The following is a 17,364-nucleotide window of genomic DNA, read 5'->3' as shown; positions in this document are numbered from 1 at the left end:
CGACCACCTGGGGTTCCGTTGCCCTCTTCTCCTGCAAGGACTGCAGTGATGACATTATACAGCGTGAGCGGGAGCAACGGAAGAACAGGCTGTGCACTTGAACACATGCACTTCACCACGCTTCAATGTACTGCTGGTTCTGAATAACGCAACAGATACATTTCTAAAAGCTAAAAAAGAGGGACTCAATAATTTCAAATCAAGGAACAGGACTTGGGTCTTGGCGAATCGCCCTTATGACCAACGGACACTCTGCTAGTCACTCTATCATGATTGCGCCGCTACCTTTAAGCGCCAGGACAGATTCCGGTGTCATCCTTTGATACAAAGCGTGTATTATTTATATTTAAAAAATCGGAATGTAGACTGCTTCCAAACGCAGTCTTTCTCAATCATCATTTTTGAACCTCATAACGACGCGGCATACTTTGTCTAAAGCACAGCTGGCTGTGTCTCCTCTAAAAGCGAAATCTGCGTGACGTCTCGAAGTATATATACGTAGGTTCCTGTAAACGCGATTGATCCAGTAAGTGCGCATTGCGCGGCGAAAATGTACAGCCCACACAGACCTCGTATAATTGGCGTGTTCTTTTGTTCGCCTTCATATAGCAAGCATACGACTCAAAGATCATGCGTGTGTGTCCCCCACGTGGCCTGATGTCCGCTTCGCGTGTGGCTTTTCCGCACGGGAGGGGAAGCACCCGTTTCCTTCTTTTAATGTCGTTTTTCTGTTTAAGTGTACGATCTCCTTGCACAGTAGTACAGCCCCATCCTGTCACAATAGAACGATGATGACCGGTGTAAAGAATCAGACATCGTCGCTGTCGTGGAGCCGCATGCAGGCCAAGTATATATATGGGACCAGTTTCACGAGGAGAAGCTTATCGTTCCAGGCGACTTTTAGAGCACTAGACTAGTGAATTGGGGCAGTTGGTATATGTGTGCATCTTGCACATGCAGAAGCAGAGACACAGGCTAGCAAACGTCATGTCCATCTCTGTTCTCTGAATGTTCAAGGTGGACTTAACCAGTCATACGCTGTTAAAAGAGGAAGACACAAAATGCAAGGCTGGAGAGCCGTGATAGAAACGAAAACCCGAGGCGGCGGGTTTTAACACACAGGGACGCCACAACGGATTGTGTTTTCTTTTTATTTTATGTATTTACTTATTTATTTTATTTATTATTTCAAAAACACAAGGCATTGCAGCCAAAGGCATACTGTGGTACAGGGTCAATAGCGCATGCTATAGTGGAGACTCCTGCGACACACAGTGTAAAACATCATCGACACACAGTTAAAAACATCAACGTTGAAGCGGCAACTGAAATACTAAACAATTTTCAAGTATTTTGATGTGGCAAGTATATGCTGTCTCAACTTCGCGGCGAAACAATGACTAGTCTTCACATGAAACGGTAAAGCATTCCACAGTCTCACACATGTTATGCCGTCCCTGTTTGTATGGGACCCTGTGTGCTCGATGAAAAGTAACTGTTATCAGCTTGAAACACACTAACAGACGAACACAACGTAGCCTCAAGGTGCGTATAGAACATGAAAATTGTTCCGGTGTGCTCCTTCGTCTGGGGTTTTCGTTAGCATTACTCCCGGAGCTCTCTGTCACTCGGAATGATCACCAAGGTAGAAATTTGGGGTAGTTGGTACATGGCCATGAGTAAAAACGAAAGTCTGTTGAGAGTCTGCAAAGTTAGAAAGAAAGTCTGAAAGTTAGTTGAGAGTCTGCAGTTCCCGCTGTTGTGTTGTTGTGTCTCCGTCATCTCTTTGGCTGCAAGTTTTTACTCATGACTCGGTATGATACCTTTCTCCCTCCTAAGCAGGGGGTACGTCACTTTCGGACACATTATGCAAAATGCAAATCGTGAAAAAAAAAAAAAAGCGCCATGCACCTCCAGTTTACCACTAATCATGAGGTATACTGGGAGGTGACACGAGTTCAAATTCCGGTGCCAGCCGTACTTGCTGGGTGTTTTTCCTCATTTTCGACAGACGCTGTCTCACGTGTGAAGTCAGCCCAGGGCGCACGATCACGCCTCCGACCAACATTCCGCCATGCACTGTTAGAATAAAAACTTCACCGCATATATGTAGTACGATCCTTGGCGGGGTGTGGCTACCACGGGGAAACATCCAATGTCATCATCACTTCTCCATCATTTATTGTTGTTGTTGTTGTTGGCGAACATCATCCCGAACCACATCGTTCTTTCCCGTGATTTGTTGAATACAGGAAGCGTACACCTTTTTGTGACACACAATGCAGGCATGTTAATTGACACAAAAAGCATGTACGCTTTCCACATGTCAGGAGTGAGAAGTGTGTCGTTTTTTCACTCTTACAAATGAACTTCACCGCATAGCACGCTCCTGGCCAACCATCATCTTGAATGACATCGTTATCTGCCCTGATTTGTTGAAAACGGAAGGAATGCGCCTTTTTGTGACAATTATGAACAGCATAAGTGTCACAAAAAATGCGTACGCGTCCCGTTTTCAACAAATCAGGGCAGATAACGATGTCATTCAAGATGATGGTTGGCCAAGAACGTGCTATGCGGTGAAGTTCATTTTTAAGAGTACTTGTGATAGAGTATATGATAATGATTTTCGTGGTTCTCTCATTTAATCACTTAAAAGTGTGACAACAGTCAGCTTCTAGTGATTGATCTAAGCAGGAATGTTCCAACAGAAATCTCGCTGACAGTGACGGGCCGGCGCACCATTATCTTTCATTTACACACTGATCTAATTTTAACGGCCATGGAGTTTGGAACCCTACACCTTTTTACTGTGAAAAGAGAACTGCACCGCATGACATGCTCTGTGCCAACCATTGCATAAAATAGTACCGTTATAACGCCTGATTTGCGGAAAGCGTGGGGCATACGCTGTTTTGTGACAATTAACATAACTCCGTATAAGCGTGACACAAAGGCGTACGCTGTCGTTCGGGAATTATGGTTGGCTCGCTCTTAAAAGACAGAACTTCTCCGCATAGCACGCAGCTAGCCAACCATAATCCAGAATGACATCGTTCTCTCCCCTGATTTGTTGAAAACGGGAGGAGTACGCCTTTTTGTGACACTTATGTAGTTATGTTAACTGTAACAAGAAGGCGTACGGCCCTCATTTCCAAGAAATCAGAAAAGAGAACGATATCATTCTCAACGGCGTTTGGCTCCGAGCGAGCGATAGGGTTATCGCTTCTGATTCGAAGAGAGAGAGGGGTTTACCCCCTTTTGTAGCAATTTGGATGTATGAAAATTGTCACAAAAAAGCGTACGCCCCCCCCCCCTCTGTCTTCCAATCACAAGCGATTACCCTATCATTCGTGGTAGTGGTTGGCGCCCAGCGTGCTATGCGGTGAAGGCCAACTATTGCACAGAATGATACCGTTATCATTCCTGATTTTGGAACATTGCGGGGGCGTACGCCTTTTTGTGGCAGTCGACATGTATCGAAAGAGTCACAAAGGGGCGTGGGCCTCCTATTTTCAACAAATCATTATAGAGGACGACACCATTCCGAATGACCGTTGGTTCTTAGCACCATACGATGTGAAGTTTTTCCTTTTTAGGGTACGTCCCAAAAAGGCGTCCCCTTTCAAATTTCAACAAATCAAACGAGAACGGTACCGTTCTCAATGATAGTTGGCTAGGAGGGCGTTGTGCGGTGAAGCTCTGTTTTTTTAGAATGTACAGTCTAAAAACAGAACTTCACCGCATAACAGGCTCAAAGTCAACCAGCATTCAGAATTATGCGTCATCATAATCATTATCTGTTGCTATTGTTGTTCTGGATGCTGCACTGTTAAAACAGAACTTCACTGCATGACACGCTGTAGGCCGCCAATCATTGCGCAGAACGACACCGTTAGCAGTCCTAATTTGTGGAAAGCGCTGCGCGTACGCCTTTTTGGGACAATTAACAACAACGTCACAAGTGCCACAAGAAGGCGTACGCCTCTCGATTTCAACCAATCAGGGGAGAGAACGATGGCATTCGGGATGGTGGTCGGCTATGGGAGCGTGTCATGCGGTGAACTCTTTTTCAACAGCCAACACGGCGACGATAATCGGCCAACTCACACACAGACTTCATCATGTGTGTGATATTGTCCCCAACCTGATTTACAGGATGGACATCATTTCCCTTCACGTTGTGACGACCTGCGACAACATTCCGCCGTGTGCGCAGCAAATTGTGCGTGAACAGAGGTGAGGATCTCGTGAGGTATTGTACAGGTGATGCCATTTCCGATGAGAATTCCACCTGCAGCCGCTCCTCCTGTGCATGCCATTACATTGATCGCCACCCAAACCGCCCCCGCCTCTGCTGCAGTTTTGGATGTGGCGTTTCCTTTCGAACGGATGTGTTTCTTCTTAGACAGATCCCTTCTTCGTAGTTCGTATTTAGTGGCTCTAGTTCGTACGTCAAGACTCAAACCGTTCGAGTACGTGCGATCAAAGTCTCTGGCACGACGGAGCCAAACTACACTCTAAGAGAAACAGGAGTAAAATGGGGAGTAATTGCAGCTTGTAGTCCCCCTAGATGGCAATTACTCCCCAGTTTAGTCCCATAACCACAACATTTACTCCCCAGGACTGCAAATAGTCACTGAACTTCGCAAATGGTCTTCCGAATGCAACAACAACGACAGATGTATTCTGATGATGAAGTGGGGAGGTTTCCCACTCTAGGAGTGGAACGCTACCCAATAGCGAGGGGGTCTAATATGAGTGGTGACAATGATGAGTGATGATGATGAGAGATGACGGGAATGATCGGAGCGCCGATGGCGATCCTGATCGTGATCGTGATGGTGGGAATGTCCGAGAGCGCTGTCCGAATGCAACAGTCTACCTAAATATGTGCTCTTGGTCAATTTGATGGCATAAGGCTCTATAAGTCAGCAAACTTAGCAATTTTCCACCCACACAGAGTAAGAAACAGTTAGCGCTTCTTTCTTCGCAAGTTGTGCTTTATGTATGTCGCCAGATTTTATATCACTCGATATATCACGGTTGACGGTTTGATTCGAAGTATTTTCGTGCATATACACACGAATTATGTACCTGGGACTCTTAGAATAGAGCGTGAAATGCAGTCTCCACTCTGTGACATTCACTTACTCCTGAGAGGGAATATTTTTTGTGGCGATGCATTTAGTCCCCAAAAGGAGTAAAATTACTGTTTGTTTTTTTCTTCTTAGAGTGTAGGACTGCAGCGGCATTCTAAAGAAAGGACTTCACTGCACAACCCGATCTGTGCCGAACTTCACCACATAACACGCTGCCCGCCACCCATTGCAAGAATGATACCGTTTTCACTCGTGATCTGTGGAAAGGGTGGGGGCACACGCCTTTTTGTGACAAGTCGTGACAATGACAAAAGAGGCGATATTGGTCAACAGCGACGATAGTCAAATGACTTTGCCTCCAATATCACTAACATCACCTACTTGTGACAATTAACAGAACCGCATGAGTGTCACAAAAAGCCGAACGCTTCCCATGTTCAACAAATCAGGCGCGGGAAGGGTATGCCATTCGGGGTGATGGTTGACTATGAGGGTACGATATGCGATGAAATTCCGCTTCAAGAGTAAATTGAGTTGACTGATACAGTTATTAGTTTTGATTTGGGGGCGGGGAGTACGCCTCTTTGTGGCAATTAACATTTTTGCAAGTCTCCACGAGAGTGAGTTGCCTCCCATTTTCAACAAACCAGAAAATAAAACGATACCGTCCTGAATTACAGTTTCTGCTGAGCGTGTTATGCGGTGAAGGCCAACCACGACACAGGACGATATACCGTTTTCTGTCGTGATTTTTGGAAAAGGGCGGGTATTTTGTGACAATTAACGTAACCGCATAAGTGTCACAAAAATGCCGTAAGCTTGCCGCTGTCAACAAATCAGGAGATAGAGAACCATGTTATTCGGTATGATTGGTCGGATTGGAGCGTGTTATGCAGTGAAGACCTACACTCTAAAAACAGAACTTCGCCGCATAGCATGCTGTGCGCCAACCATTGACGCGAATGATAGGGTTATCTCTTTTGATTCGAGGAGAGAGGGAGGTGTACGCCTTTTTCTGGCAATTACCATATATCCAAATTGCCACAAAAAGGCGCGCGCCCCCCTCTCTCCTTGAATCAGAGGCGATAACCCTATCATTCGTGGCATGGTTGGCGCACAGCATGCTATGCGGCGAAGCTCTGTTTTTAGAGTGTATTTTAGGAATGCGTACACAATGTTTTACTACATTGCCTTGGCAACATTTCCTGGCACAGACACAGGCAACATTTCTTTGAGCGAGAAGGACAAACAACATAGGACGGGGTGCGACGCCAGGCTCAATTAGTTATCGAGCCTTGTGTCGTTCGCATCATTTGAGCATCCCTGTTTGTAGCTGATGCCGCAAGGGAATACTGTCTTTGTGCCAACGCTTTGTCTGTTGGTATCTGTTGTTGTTTTCGTTGCTTTGGGTAGTCTGAGAAGCCGCGCATCAAGTTCCTATGGATACATACCTTCGTTTTTGCTTTCTCTTTATACTTTCGTTCTTTTACTTTCTTTTTCGGCTGCAAACGAACTAAAGACGCTGAAGGCCAAACGTTGCGGAGGATGATACCTTTATCGCTTCTGATTTGTGAAAATAAGAAATAAAAAATAAAAATGTGGAGCAGAAAGTGCGCTCTTAAACATGATGACGGTGGTGATGATGGTGAAAGGGCTCGCCGTTGTCGGTCTCATAGAGGTGGGCAACGTCACGACTGACGCCCTGGGGGAATGTGCGTCCTGGGCCGACTTCTAAGGGAACTGTGCCGACATATGTCTGAAAGCGTCTCAGGAAAACCCAGGAAAAACCCCAGACAGCACAGCCGGCACCGGGATTCGAACCCGGGTACCTCGCCGTTGTCGGTGGTGGTGATGGTGAAAGGGCTTGCCGTTGTCGGCCTCACGTATGTGGGCAACGTCACGACTGACGCCGTTGTCAGGGGGGGTGTCGAGGTGGCTTGCCGTTGTTGGCCGCACTCAAGTGGGCATCGTCACGACTATAGCAAAAAAAAAAAAAAAAAAAAAGGAAAAGAAAGTGGGAGAGGCCGTTGTCAGCCTTCACCGCATAGCACGCTCCTAGCCAACCATCATCCCGAATGACATCAAGTTCATTTTTAAGAGTGTGCTGGAAGGCTCAGCTGATTGTTTTTATTTTTATGCATGTTTGAAGTTCAAAATGACCCTAGTATGCTTTGTTTTTTCTTTTTTCTTTTTTTCAAATTATTCGAGGAACCATACAAGGTTAGGTGTGACCTAGATCACTATTTTGTATCAAGCTAATATCTTTTGGTCGACGGAAAAAGGTATACATGCTACCTGAGTGCCCATGAATATCACCGCTTCCCCGTTCCCACTAACCATTCCATACTCACCGCGCAGAGAACGGTAACTGTAATGGTAACGGAGACAGGTATTACCGAAATTGGAGATGGTAACGATATCTGAAACAGAAACGCACACCACGGTCCTCCATTACCGGAAACTGAAACGGAAACGAAAATGATCGTCCGGTATTGAACTCGGTTAATTGCTATCCCTGTTGTGCGATGACTATTTTTGTATTTTGGTGACTCCATTCCCTGTAATATACGCCCTGAATTCGCGATTCCAGCGAAGCCGTGACCACCTGGTGGCGATTTCGAAAAGCTGCGAGTGGAGGTTCGAGAGCGCGTCCGGACAGGGAAGCGGTACGGCAGTACACGTTTCTCTTGCTTATGAACAGGATGCCCGCAATAAAGAATGTTTCGAAATCGAAAAGCGGAATGTTGCACTACTAATTTCTTCTCAGCCTGTTGAAAATAGCCCACTCTTTCTTTTAGTAGTTTCCTAATCAAGACGAACGGAACGGAAGTCCCATGTGTCGACCCATCGCACGAGTTTCCCGATCAACTCTGTCACCACGATTTTATCTTAATATTAACCTTAGTAATACAGAACGAGGAACCAGCATTTCTTTGTCGTGTAGGCATGTGTGCATTTTCAGACCTCAGGCAAAGTAAACAATATCACCGCACTAATGCGGCGTAGACAAGCATCCACTATACGGATAGTCTCATCGGGAGAGAAAGCTTCTGTCTGGTGCCGCACACGCATCAACGAATGGCTCGCAAAGGTAAAAATGTCGCGCCAAACTGTGTGTGAATACCAAGAGCAGTGAAGAAAACGAATACTTCACTTCGCAAGAACAACAACAACAACAACAACAACAAATAAGCAATGATGATGTAGTGGGATGTTTGCCAGAGCATCTCTTGCACCGCTCAGATGTTCTCCGCACAGCATATGGCATTTCAAATAGTATCACATGTACGGTGTTAAGTCAAGACAAGGTGTCAGATATAGGCGTGTGTGCCAAGGGTTTTCAAAATATGTATTGTTCACGTATACCTTTGACATACAGTCACAGAGTTCTGCAAACATCAGGGTCAGAGCTAACGCCATATGAGCACGTTTTGTCATCACCACACCAAACATAGAAGTGTTTTCTTGAGCTCTTGCAAATGCCCATGTGAGCCGCCAGCCATGCCATGCCCATGCCAGCTTTGCGAGCCGTTACACAGTTTTTAAGGGACACCAAGCTGTTAGACGGGCTATGACCCTGTCTGTGGCGTTCGTCGCCGCTTCGCAACATCTCCAGTGGGTGTGGGTGGATGTGTCTGGCATTCCTTTCCTTGGGTGATCTGGGGTAGCCGGCCCTCGTGACGAGGGCTACAATACCCATTTTTTTCTTTCAATCATCATCATCATCATCATCATCATCAATGCCCATGTGAACGTTAAGTTGTGCATTATATATTTTTTATGATTACTTGTGTCTCAACAACAACAACAATAAATGAAGAAGTGATGATGGCATGGGATGTTTCCCCGTGGTAGCCACAGGACACTACCCCATTTCACAGTGGTTAATATGAGAGGATGAATTATGGTGAGAGTGAAGCAACGACAGGTCGGAGTTCTCTGTGTCTCAAAGTCCCGACAAAAAGTATCTAATTCCTATAGAGACACTACATTTCCAACGGAGCTGTTGTTTAGAATGGCTGAGTGGGCCTCTTTGTACATCCCGTGTGTGTTTATTTGTTCCCCCCTGGTCACATGACAAACCTGCAGTGGCGTAGCCACGGGGGGGCTAGGGGGGGCTCGAGCCCCCCCTACCTGCCACGGACCGACCCACGCAAATCGTGCAAATCCGAGGAGAAAATAATATGGTGTGCGTGCGTGTGTGTGTAGAAGGAGGGGGGGGGGGGCAGTGTGATGATCGCGAAAGTGCTTGCAGTTTATGGCGTCTATCTAAGCAGCAAATGGTTTTCAAAGTATGAGCTTTTCAAAATGCTCTCAATCTCGTGACACCACCTCATTGGTCACGGCAGTGTATACATGTGTGAACGTCCAACTCAACTCTTTTTTATCCACACTTTGCAGTGTGCACAAGTATGTGTGTGTTTTCGCACACAGGATCAGCGGGGGAGGGGGGCGTGTTTTCGTGGCGAGCCCCCTCTACCTTGGCGGTCTGGCTACGCCACTGCAAACCTGTATAAAAGGAGGTGCCTTGACAAATAAATAACTTGTTGTAGTGGAGCAGCCGGTCCCGTGTATACGTGTGTTCTTTACGTCCCTTGTCCTTACAGCTCCAATTTCTTCGTGGAGCTGTTGTTCCCCTGCAACACTCACATGTAAATACTACGGGACTATCGGAAGACAAACTCAAACATGGTATTCCTTGCAGACTACTAATCCACATTCCAAAACACATGCTACGTCCCTCTTGTTAGAAACTAATCCCCGCTTTGCCCTTTTAGATTCTAAAAATGCCTCATTTGTTCGCTCGACTCCCGACGTATGTAAACAAATTCCGACGACGGAAACTTTTTGCCTACTTCTTGGAGTTGCACTGCACAGTACGAGATGACCAGCAGACAAAATGAATTCCGTTTGCATGAAATATGTCAATTTGTGGGTATTAAAAACTGGAACAGATGAACATAATTCGGTCGACACCACATTCCCTATACGCTCGCTTTGCTCGGGAGACCTCCATACGTCCGCCATCTTTGAAGTTCGGGGCGCCACCTGTAGTTCATTGGAATCGCGAATACTACACGAGAGCATGAAAAGCGAAATATTGGATCTCGAGGGTGCGTCCGTCCCTTACTCGCCCCAGTCCTCATAACTCATGACGTCAGTACACGCGACCTACACACCCTTTTTTTTTCCACCGTGGCTGGGGCAGTATTAATTACTATACTGAGAGCCTATAAATGCGACATTAGAGGTCTGAGCCCCTTGCACGAACGTTGAGGCTATTCCTCAGTGTTGTACTCCGTAGCTTCGGTAATGCTCTTTGTACACGGCATTGTCCTCGTTGCATATCTTTCCTTTAGCACTGGCAAAGCTATACAGAGTACAGCACTGAGGAATATCATCAACGTTCGTGCAAGCTGGCCCTGGTCACGCTCATCTTGAGTTGCTGGACTCGGGGTTTGAGCACGATACTCTATGGGATGAATACGTGTTTCTACATATATTTTTCTAGTACTCCAAGATGTGGGCGTCCCACCGATGCGAAATTACTTGTGTAGTGTGCACGCGTTACGCTGAAGCAGCACTTGGGCAAAACGTGATGCTGACGGAGCTGGACGGGCTGTCCTCCCGCACAGCCGTTCCATTATACCGGAAACAGTAACGAACACGTAACAGATACGAAACTGAAAGGCTTGATATCAGAAACGGATAACGGATACGAAAATATTGCGCTCAGCAAAAAATGAAAAACGGCAACGACACTACTCGCGTTACCCCTCCCTGCAGTCACCAGCGGGTTCCCGCTCGTTTACTCTATAAACAGAGCTTCAGCACATAGCACGCTCCTGGCCAACCATCATCCCGAATGACAACGTTCTCTCCCTTCATTTGATGAAAACTGGGGGCGTACGCCATTTTTGTGACAATTATGAACCGCATAATGCCACAAAAATGGCGTACGTCCCCCGTTTTCAGCAAATCAGGGGAAAGAACGATGTCACTCGGGATGACGGTTGGCTAGGAGCGTGCTTTGCGGTGAAGTTCATTTTGTGTGGGAGAGATTTACTAGACGGATTTCACATGGTACAAGCACAACACACACATAACATACATACATACATACATACATACATACATACATACATACATACATACATACATACATACATAGTTCATTTTTAAGAGTGTTGGTGATGAGTCGTGCTGTAGACTATAGGAGCTGGTGGGTTTGAATTCTACCACTGGCTGTACTGTCTGAGGTTTTCCCTGGCTTTTGCGGTAACTTTGCGGTCGAATGTCGGCACTGCTCAGCCCGAAGTTGGCCCAGGACGCATAGTACACTCTTAAAAAACAACTTCGCCGCATAGCACGCTCCTACACTCTTAAAAATGAACTTCACCGCATAGCACGCTCCTAGCCAACCATTATCTTGAATGATATCGTTATCTGCTCTGATTTGTTGAAAACGGGAGGCGTACGCCTTTTTTGTGACAATTATGAACAGCATAAGTGTCACAAAAAAGGCGTACGCCCCCGTTTTCAACAAATCAGGGCAGATAACGACATCATTCGAGATGATGGTTGGCTAGGAGCGTGCTATGCGGTGAAGTTCATTTTTAAGAGTGTAGCCAAGCATCATCCCGAATAACATCGTTCTCTGCTCTGATTTTTTTAGAACGGGAGGCGTACGCCTTTTTGTGACGCTTTTGCGGTACATAATTGTCACAAAAAGGCGTACGTACGCCTTCCAGACCACCCGCATGCCCCTCGTTTTTTCCCGCTGCCCTCTGCCCGTGTCTGTACGCCGCTATTATATCCACAGTTCTTCGGCGGCGCTTCAAGGAACAAAAAATACTACTCATTCCCCATCAGTCTCCATACTTTCTACCGCTTGATACAACAAGACGGCTGCCACTTCATGATCATAAATCACTGTTTCAGTTTTTTGCTTGCCTGCACGTTGTCGAGACAGAATATAAATCGAGTAGAGTGGGCTGTCCCGACCGTAGTCTAAACTAGACTGTCCTCCAAACATTCGACGTAACATCCTTCTAACACACACACAAAGGAAAGACTCCCGTTAGATGCTTTCGAACGCCGCTCTCTGGCACCAGTGCCGCACCAGCGGGAGCAAACATCCACTCACTACTTCCAAAAAGCAAAATAAGCGGCATCCTTATGCATGTCCGGAGCCTAACATCTCCATATTTTTCTTTCATTTCCAATCCAATCCAATCCGGAGCCCTGACGATTCCTGAGAGCCTGGAGGAGCACGCCTCATTTGGACGCATCACTCTTAAAAGAGAAGTTCACGCTCCTGACCAACCATCATTCCGAACGACATCATTCTCTCCCGTCAATTTTTTTAAACAGGGGGCGTACGCCTTTTTGTGACAATTGTCACAAAAGAACGACCGCCCACTGTTTTCCCCAAAATCAGGAGCGACAGCGGCATCAATGTTTGGCGAATAGGTCGTGTTCTGTTGTGAGTTCTGATTTTAGAGTGCGTCTCTGTCCTTTGCAGGGACGCAAAAGCTGAAAACGTTTTCCTCGTGGAATAAAAGATGCCGTTACTTTACAACAGCAATACGAAAGTAACGGGAACGCCACCGATGAAGCCAGTTCCTTGCGACGGCAAAAGTATCGCACGGAACTACGCTCTTAAAAATGAACTTCACCGCATAGCACGCTCCTAGCCAACCATCATCTCAAATGATGCCGTCATCTGCCTTGATTTGTTGAAAACGGGAGGCGTACGCCTTTTTTGTGACGCTTACGCTGTTCATAATTGTCACAAAAAGGCGTACGCCTCCCGTTTTCAACAAATCGGGGCAGATAACGATGTGATTCGAGATGATGGTTGGCTAGGAGCGTGCTCTGCGATGAAGTTCATTTCTAAGAGTGTACTCACGGGCGAACCAACATAGGTTTTCCTGAAGATTTTCCGAAGACGAATGTCGGCACAGTTCCCCTGAAGTCGGCCCAGGACGCATACTAACCCCCCTGTCCCCCACTTCTTCCTGCTGTCCTCTCTCCAACTGTCCACATCAGTACGCAGCTCATAGCCACAGTTGCTTCGCGGCGCTAACACACACACAAAAAAGAAAGCGAACAAACGTGGTAACTTGGACAGTGCCCCATTTGGAGCGTTTCCATTTTGAGTTCCCATTTCCAGATCAGACGATGAGATGGCCTGTATATAAAGATCAGAAGGTGTTCAGGATAAAGGTTCCGAAAACACGATAAGCCAGCCGTCACATTCTTTTGAAGTGGCTGACATCGCATTGCTGAACTTCGATTCCACAGCTTTCTTTATCGTGCCGTTCTCGTTCACCAATAATATTACCAATTATTAAATATAATGTTTCCGTTTCACTGCGGCACTAGACTTTGAAAGAAAACAAAACGCAATGGTCGTGACTTGTATTTTTATTTATATGCTGGAAGTGAAAGCCATTATTAGATTAGGTTAGGGAGGAATTTATTTACGTTATTAATTTAGGAATTAATTTAGAGTATGGGGGTTTATTATAAATAAAGGAGGGAAAGGTTAGCCTGTGCTACGGCAACGGCTAGGTCTAGTAAGAAAAATATACATATATTGTCTCCAAAAACCGAGGAGTAATAAATTATTAGCAAGTTAATAAATTTTCATCATTTAATATTCTATACTGTTCCAACTTAAGATCCCGTATGGGAAATAAGTGGTAGTACGAAAAAAAAAAAGTATGCAGACCAACCCTTTGACATCCTTTTACCTAGCTCTTTCTTCAACGCCTGTTCATTTGAGATAATTTCGGCGATGCATGAAAAATTTATTGTACAGAACAAAGACAATTTGCAGGTCAACTGAACGCTTTAGAGCAACCATGACTTATAATTTTGCCTGTCGACCTTTCACATCCTTTGGCCTCTGCTTCTTCAATGCCCCGTTATTTTGTACGGTCAGCTTTCGTGGATTGACTTTTCGGCAACTTCACCCAACAAATGTTCAACGGTTTACGAAGGCGGTTTCTACGTCAGCGTCAACGCATTTTTGCAACGCCAATGCGCCTAGCTTTCCACCAGCGAACGGTAACCTAACGGATGGCCAGCAGCAATCCTTCCGTCGCTGCACGGCGGCGTCGCATTCTTCTTTTTCGCTTTTCTCCTTCGCATGGAAGAAAGGCCGCTTTCCTCCTCCCTCACCTGTTGTCGTCACGTTTGACCTGCCTAGCGTATTTTCATTGGCGCTCATCCCTATGACGTCAAGCGCATGCGCTTTGAGGGCGCTGCGATTTCTCCGTGCACTTCGCCAGAAGCGCTGCGCTCAATGGCGAGGTTGCCCGCTTAGGTAGTGAGGTATTTTTGGGTGCGCTCGACTCTCGCGGGCACTGCCAGTGTTGCCCCCCTTCTTCCACCCCCTCGACTCGTGTGTTTGTGTGTGCGTGTGTGTGTATATTGAGCGGCTATTTTTAAGTGAAAAGAAGCAAAAAGAGAAAGTGCCAAGGAAAGTGACTCGTTCGAAGACGCCAAGTTCCATGTGCATCCTGTGAGGAATTTTTCTCGATTTTGTGAAGAAAAAGCTGTGTTTCAACCTTACTCTCTTTTTTTTTTTTTCTACGCGCGTGCCGCTGATATGGAAAGCTGTACCCAACGGTGAAGAAGTTCTCTTTCGGATTGGTTTTGTCGGGAGATTGGAACTACGGTGAGCTTCTCTTCGATGCTTTCTTTCTCCACAGCAAAAGCGCGCACAGGCACGGGGAGATTTCTCGGGGGATTTCTGCCACCGTCTTCCCCTCGATCCCGTGAGCTTCGAACGCTATCGGACGAACAGTGTAGCCACCATATTTATTCCACCGTGGCGTACCCGGCGCGAACATTTCTCCGTGCTTCTCGTATATACCCACGCGCTAACACCAATAGTATCCAATTACGCGGGAGAAATCAAACGAGGACGATCGAAATGGAACGCAATTAAAAAATACTGCTCTCCAAACGTCCTCTTCGCTCGGAGAACGTTCCAAAAATGAGTATCGATTTGTGAGACTGTCGTCGGCCGATCGTTCCTTCACTCAGAAACTGCCGCGAGGTGAAAGCAAAAAGAAAATACCGTGATTAGAAACGAGGCTCCATCATTTGTACGAGGGTATACCGCGCGCGCGTATAGACAATGCTTGCCCTATATTGTGCGAGGAGCCGCCGACGTACGTTAACTCCGCCAGATGCACACCTTTGAGCCGCCGCTCCTCATCCTTTTGTTTCGCGTTCGTTCCTCGCCGATCGTTAGTCTCATTAACGGGCTCCCAGCTGCTTTTCCTATCCCTTTACTTGACGCCTAAAGCAAATCCTGCCCCGTGGTAAAGCACTACAGATATGAACTTGTCGGCTGATGCAAAGGGATAGGTACCGACCGCGAAGAAGAATCAATACGCGTAGTCCTGTTTCGAAACAGAACCTCACCGCATGACATATGATCTGCGCCACCTAGTGTGCCGAACGATGTATACCGTTATTTCTTCTGATTTGAGGAGAAAGCGGTGCACGCAGCTTTTTGTGGCAATTAGAACGTATCCAACTCGTCACAAAACGGTGTGCGCGTCGCATTTTGAGCAGATCAGGAAAGAGAGTAATGTCATTTTGAATGACCGTTGACTCTGCTCGTGTAATGAGGTGAAGTTCTGCGTATGCTTCAAAAGCTCTGTTCTCGAGATATACATCGAGGGTACGTCATGTTTTTCTTCTATAAAAAAAAAAAAAAAAAGATTAAGAGCAAAAGAAGGGGATGACCCACTATGGTTCGGACCTGCTTCTCCTACTGAAGCAGAATTATTGTGTTACCGGTGTACCAACTATATCAGCCATGGCGTGGCTTATCTGTGAGACGTATGCACCAGGTTACAAGTCCAGCTGTGCGGCCGTATCGCTCAACAGCGTGCAGCCATTGCATGCGTGTTGCTTGGACTTTCCACCACCAAACGTTCTTCCCGGTGGAAAAAAGGTTGACTTGATATTGGGCTGTTTGATCGACAGACAAGAAGTACAAAAAAATCGAGATTACTCTCACCTCGTAGGTCAAGACAGGTGTGGCCCTGAGTGCGAGTATTCGGGTTGTACGTGACTGTCTGAAAATTTAGATATACACGCCAATATATACCCACAAGTGACGCGTGCATTATTCATGCGGCGTTTTGGACAAAGTCCCGTTATCTGGACTGCTGCGTTATGGAAGGGCACGGTATGCATAATATCCCCATAAAATACATCCTCCGAGTGAGTTATCCCAGTTTTAATCCCTCCAGGATTCGCTGAAAGGGGCGCAACCTTCCGCACCTTCGTCAAATGGGGGTGCTTTGACATTCCTTGTGTCGCATGTCGAGTTCTTTACAACTCTTGTACAGATGTAAGCTGCCTCGGCTCGTCGATTACCAATTCATGTGGTCGTTTCTGTTACAACGATAGGGCTTCTACAACACATTAACACACTAAATACGGGTATATAGGTTTGTAGTATGTGGTTTCCGCGTCATCAGCTGTCTTTTTCTTTTTTTTTTTCTCGCTTCGTTTTTTTTCCCTTTAATTTCATCATTAACCCTCTCGACACCAAGCAGTTGCTTTGTGGTCAGCTTTCAGGGCCCCAGAATCTCTGCCTTCGTTCGTTTTTTCTTTTATCCGTAGAACCTATCCACAGTACGGCAATGTACCGTTAAACCTCATCTGGACGCTACGTATTCGATACGCGTACCATGCTGCTCCGTGGCGTGCATCATAAGACCCTCTTCTCATGCTGTGTACGCATCTGATGCAGGAACACAAGTGGAGTAAGTGCTTCAAATATGGCAGTGGTCGAATGACCAAGTCCTGCGGTCTGCTCCCCCCAGGAGAGCTGTAAACAAAAGTGTACGCGCGTGCGAAATGTCTTTGGGAGACAGGTTGCATAAATATTTGAACGGGCCGTCGACGGCGAAAGCTTCCTGGAATATGGCATCGATATTTCTTCGAAACGGTGAGCTCACCACGCCGGTTTCTTCCTCTATCATGATTTCTTAACACGGGGAGACTAACGGTAATGTGGATTAAGTGGAGCGCTGTCTGGACGCAGGCTTGGCTCTAAAAACAGTGCTTTACCGCATAGCACGGTTCTAGCCAACCATCATCCCGAGTGACAAGGTTCTCCCCCTTGATTTGATGATAACGCGGGGCGTACGCCATTTTTGTGACAATTATGAACTGCATAATGCCACAAAAATGGCGTACGCCCCCCGTCTTCAGTAAATCAGGG

General features: G+C 46.4%; 1 protein-coding gene across 8 annotated transcripts in view; it reads left to right on the top strand.

Annotated features, from left to right (window-relative positions):
* Positions 1-17,364, top strand: part of LOC135388757 (myocyte-specific enhancer factor 2C-like) — a 155,055-nt gene that overhangs the window by 72,048 nt on the left and 65,643 nt on the right. For 3 of the 8 annotated variants that reach the window (XM_064618532.1, XM_064618529.1, XM_064618528.1), the window contains exon 1: positions 14,399-14,790. The exons of 1 other annotated variant lie outside the window; for it this stretch is intronic. The gene's annotated coding sequence lies outside the window, so the exon portion shown is untranslated. Of the gene's footprint in view, positions 1-14,396; positions 14,791-17,364 lie in introns of those variants that run through there. 4 more of the 8 variants (XM_064618530.1, XM_064618523.1, XM_064618524.1 and 1 more) reach the window with 3 other exon arrangements.

This window comes from Ornithodoros turicata, chromosome 3 (genome assembly GCF_037126465.1).
Source record: "Ornithodoros turicata isolate Travis chromosome 3, ASM3712646v1, whole genome shotgun sequence".
Taxonomy (NCBI): Eukaryota; Metazoa; Arthropoda; class Arachnida; order Ixodida; family Argasidae; genus Ornithodoros; species Ornithodoros turicata.
Note: the sequence above shows the minus strand (reverse complement) of the source record. Positions and strands in the feature narration are given on the sequence as shown.